Here is a 5124-nt window from a genome sequence, read left to right as displayed (position 1 = left end):
CTTTCTACACACTCCTCCAGAGCTTTCTACACACTCCTCCAGAGCTTTCTACACACTCCTCTAGAGCTTTCTACACACTCCTCCAGAGCTTTCTACACACTCCTCTAGAGCTTTCTACACACTCCTCCAGAGCTTTCTACACACTCCTCCAGAGCTTTCTACACACTCCTCCAGAGCTCTCTACACACTCCTCTAGAGCTTTCTACACACTCCTCCAGAGCTTTCTACACACTCCTCCAGAGCTTTCTACACACTCCTCCAGAGCTTTCTACACACTCCTCCAGAGCTTTCTACACACTCCTCTAGAGCTTTCTACACACTCCTCCAGAGCTTTCTACACACTCCTCTAGAGCTTTCTACACACTCCTCCAGAGCTTTCTACACACTCCTCCAGAGCTTTCTACACACTCCTCTAGAGCTTTCTACACACTCCTCTGAAATGGATATTTTTATAGACAACAGTCTAAGCTAACAAACATGTTAGGGAACAGAAAACTAACATTTATTCGCTTCATAACTTGATTTGCGTCAACTCCGTCAGACACACCAAGAAGCTGTTTTAATTGGACCGGTTCAACAGGCGCGTGAAGTCCTCAGGTATATACCGATGGTGTTCTGGAACAGAGTTAAGCACTAAAACGCATTATACACATTTTTGTTTTGATTTCAGACTTGGAGATGCCGACCCTCATCCCGGCCATTTTACACTCAGCTGCAAACTGCCCCAGTGCACACTGGAGGTCACGTTCTGATGGAGCAAACAAAACCACTTCATCTGCGAAGACCAGAGATGCAAGTCTGAGGTTCCCGAAACGGACGCACTCCCCACCTTGGCTGCGCCTGGAGATCCTGTCCACGAATATCACAAACAGAAACGGAGACAAGGGACAAGCTTGGCGGAGTCATGTCCAATCTGGGCTGGGAATGCCTTGGGATGCTGCCACCGCAACCCGAACCCGGAGAAGCCGCTGAAGGTGAATGAATGAATGAATGTTCTGATTTCACACCATTTTGAAAACTTCCATTTCAAATTCCTTAATTTTGTGTATTCATTTTTGATATTAAGCATATGGAATCAACGTTCTTAGGCAAAGACGACATCACTGCATGTAGTTCAGCTGGTGCTTTAATACATAAATACAATGAACTGAACCAAGAGTCGCTCATTTAGGTGAAGGCTGTCATGTTGTGTGTGTGTGTGTGTGTGTGTGTGTGTGTGTGTGTGTGTGTGTGTGTGTGTGTGTGTGTGTGTGTGTGTGTGTGTGTGTGTGTGCGTCTGTCTGGGGAATCAAAGCCATGTGGGACATGAGACAACACGTCCTTCAGACGACCAGACTCACAGACACAGAAAGACTCCGTAGTCCCTCCATCACCAAGGTGGGCCTCCAATACAGTCTTGTCATTGTCTCACTGCATCCAAATGTCACGTTTCATGTGTCACCTCAAAAACACCACAAGTTACACAAGTAGATGAACAACAAGTGAAACATTTCATCTAAATGTTCTGTGTGAATAATTACTGACATATTGCTTCCATAGTTTTCTTAATTTGACAGACTTGGAGTATCTTTACATGTAAGTGAGAATCAACTTGGAAGGCAGGTAGAACAGAATTCAACACTGTGCAACATGACTTAAAACACTCAAAAGGACAAATGACAGAATAAAAATAACAAATATCTCACAAAATAATAGTTCACTACAGCAGAGTAGCTACACGTTTAAAATGAAACGCAAGGAATCAGTTTTAAAACACTGAAGCTAACTAAAAAATATTAATTTTATTACTAGGCAGTATTAGCACCTGTTTTTATTCATTCTCTTGTTTCTTCACTTTATTGTCAAGCACTTTGAACCACATCCCCTGTATGAAAGGTGCTATATAAATGAGGTATTATTAGTATTTTCTTAATGTTCGTTTTAAAACTTTTCATCTGCAATGGTAGAAATGTATAGCTGTTTATGTAGGAGTGGTGCGATAACATACCAAATCAAAAGTATTTTAAAATATTTATCATGAAGTTAACTCAGGAAAAATAAAGGGATCCTGTTTTATTTCAAGAGTCATACAGGAAAAAACAATACAATGTTCGATTTCCTTATCTAGGTTTGGCCGCAAACAATGGCTTCTGGCTACTGCTTTTGACTTAACAATGCCCACATGTTCTACATGTAACTCTTCCAACATTTTAGGTCTCAGTGTTGTAGGTATGATCGCACGTAACCCCCGTAACACACAATCTGCTTCCACCGTGAGCTCCTCACGTCTGTTCCAATATGGTTTTAACACCTCATCTGTAACATGTTTAGGCCAACCGTTCTGTGTGAAATGCCTAACTTTGGTAAGCACCCTGTCTTTTTCGGTCTCTTTCCTAATGTCTTTGGCTGAAACAGGGAGGGCTTCAAACCATGACACTCTAAAATCAGGGTTGCTCTGTGCTGCTTCTTTCTGTAAAGGCAACCTTGATAAACTGTCCACGTTTGCATGCTCCAAGGACGGTTTGTATATGATGTCGTACTGATAGGCTGAGAGAAGTAGCGCCCATCTCTGCAGGCGGGCAGCGGCTAACGCTGGCACCCGTCTTTGGCCCCAGAATCTTTACCAGTGGCTTAGGATCAGTAACTAATATGAATTTCTTTCCATACAGATAATCCCTAAATTTCTGTACCCCAAATATGATGCCTAGTGCTTCTTTCTCAATTTGGGAGTAGTTTATTTCAGTCTTGCTTAAAGTGCGTGATGCATACGCTATTGGGCTTTCGCTACCATCTGGCATCTTGTGTGACATCAGTGTTCCTAATCCATATGCGCTAGCGTCACAAGCCAATATGATAGGCAACTGAGGGTCAAAGTGAGTAAGGACAGTTGAGGATAACAACTGCCTTTTTGCATTTTCAAAAGCTGCTTGGAAACTGGGAGACCAGTCTTTCTGTAACAGCACCGTCATAGGTTTGATGATGGTAGACAAGTTCTCAATGGATTTCCCATAATATGTCAGTAAGGATAGGAACGCTCTAAGCTCTGTGGTATTCTTTGGCTGTGGAGCACTTGCTATGGCTTCCACTTTCTCTAGTATTGGGTGTAACCCGTCTCTGTCTATTTTGTGTCCCAGCTACACTACACTTGGTTGACAGAAGGCACATTTCTCTTTGTTTACCCTAATACCTCTGTCTTGTAGCCATTCTAAGACCTGTCCCACGTTTTCCCAGTGTTGGCTTTCTGTTTCCCTGTGATCAGAATGTCATCTAGATAACAGACAACACTTGGAAGACCCTGTAGCACCTGATCCATAATACATTGGAATATTGCCGGTGAACTCGCTACTCTATATGGCAACCTATTCAGTCGATAGAGACCTTTGGTGTATTTATGGTAAGGTATTGCTTCGATTTCTCATCTAACTCAACCTGTTGGTAGACTTGTGTTAGGTCTAGCTTGGTAAAATATTTGCCACCTACTAATTTAGCAAACAAGTCTTGCGTCTTCCGTAGTGGGTATTTGTCTATCTCTAACCATGGGTTTATGGTGACCTTATAATCCCCACAAATTCTAACTTCCCCTTTGGTTTTTGGGATGCACACAATGGGCGTCGCCCACTCACTGTACTCTACAGGAATCAACACACCTTTCTCTTTCAGCTTTGTGAGCTGCTGCTCCACTGCTGCGCTCAACGCATAAGGTACGGATCTGGCCTTACAAAATTTTGGAGTTGCATTGTCAACTATCTGTAATTTTGCTTTTACTCCCGCGATATCCCCTCTGTCCCTATCAAATACTTGGGAGTATTTCTCATACATCTCAGTCAGCGGATCTGTTACCGGCACATAGCTCTTTGCTGGTGCATTCTTGCACGCTCACTCGAGATGTCCTTTCTTGTTGCATGCTCTGCACTGGAAATCTTTGTACTTGCATGATGCAGCTGGATGTCCCTCGCCAAGGCATCTGTAGCACGGACTCTCTCTCACGCCCTGACTCTTTTTCCTGTCATGTGCCTTCTCGGCGATCCCGCATGCACCTGCATTTGCTTTGTGACTACTCACACTGTCTGTTCTCAGCGGAGTTTGCTGGAACATTCTCAAACTTGAAGTTGTGCATTCGAAATTATTCACAATGTCCATCACTCTTTCCCAGTTCAACTGTTCTCCATATGGAGCACTTAATAGCTTAGCTCGTAGTGCCTTACTACTAATGCCATAAACTAGCTGATCCCTTAATTGTTCTTCTAGTGTTGTGCCAAACTCACACGAGGCCGTTAGCCCTTTTAGCCCGGCTACATACTCTGCTAACGACTCTCCACTTTGTTGCTTGCATGCACGGAAACTATAACGTTCACTAAGGACATTTTTCTTCGGCACCTAAAAGTCTCAATGCTTTCAAGAGGTCTGCTAGTGAGGTTTCAGGTGGCTTTTTCGGTGCTATCAAGTCAGTCAGTAACGAGAAAGTTTTTGCACCCACCACTGATGAGAAAACAGCCCGTCGTTTCTCCTCTTCAATTCCGTTTGCTTCTACAAACTGTGCAAAACGTTCTTCGTGTGTGCTGAAGCTTTCGTTAGCTTCACTGAAGCACAATCCCGACTCACTGCTGAAAACCGCCACGCTTAGTTGACCACGCTGCTAGCTAGTTCTGTGACTTTTTCACTAGCTTCATCTCCCATTCTCTCAACATTTTCTCTCCGCTTCCACAGGGAAAACCCCCCCCCCCCAAAAAACAAAAAAATCGTGGTAAACTAATCCACACCTCGTTACCAGTTTGTTGTGTCTTTGTGGGCCCAGCATTCAAAAATAAGGATCGACAGAAATACGATTTATAAAGAACTCAAAGAGCTTTACTAACTCGCGCTTCATGTGAACTTGGGCACACTCTGATCTGGAGCTATGCTGAGAGGGCAGGGCTTTATACCGTGGTGTGACTTCCAGCAGCCTGAGGCTCAAGGGATATGTAGTACAATATGTCTGCCAACAATTAGCTCTATTCTTGTGTTATTAACAAAAATACACATCTTAATACACCACACAATGACCGCTGGGATAGGCTTCAGCATCCCGTGACCCGAATTCGGATAAGTGGCTAGGATAATGGATGGACGGATATATATTTTACATATAATAAGGAATGATTCCTT

The sequence above is a fragment of the Lampris incognitus genome, chromosome 10 (genome assembly GCF_029633865.1).
Source record: "Lampris incognitus isolate fLamInc1 chromosome 10, fLamInc1.hap2, whole genome shotgun sequence".
Lineage (NCBI taxonomy): Eukaryota > Metazoa > Chordata > Actinopteri > Lampriformes > Lampridae > Lampris > Lampris incognitus.
Note: the sequence above shows the minus strand (reverse complement) of the source record.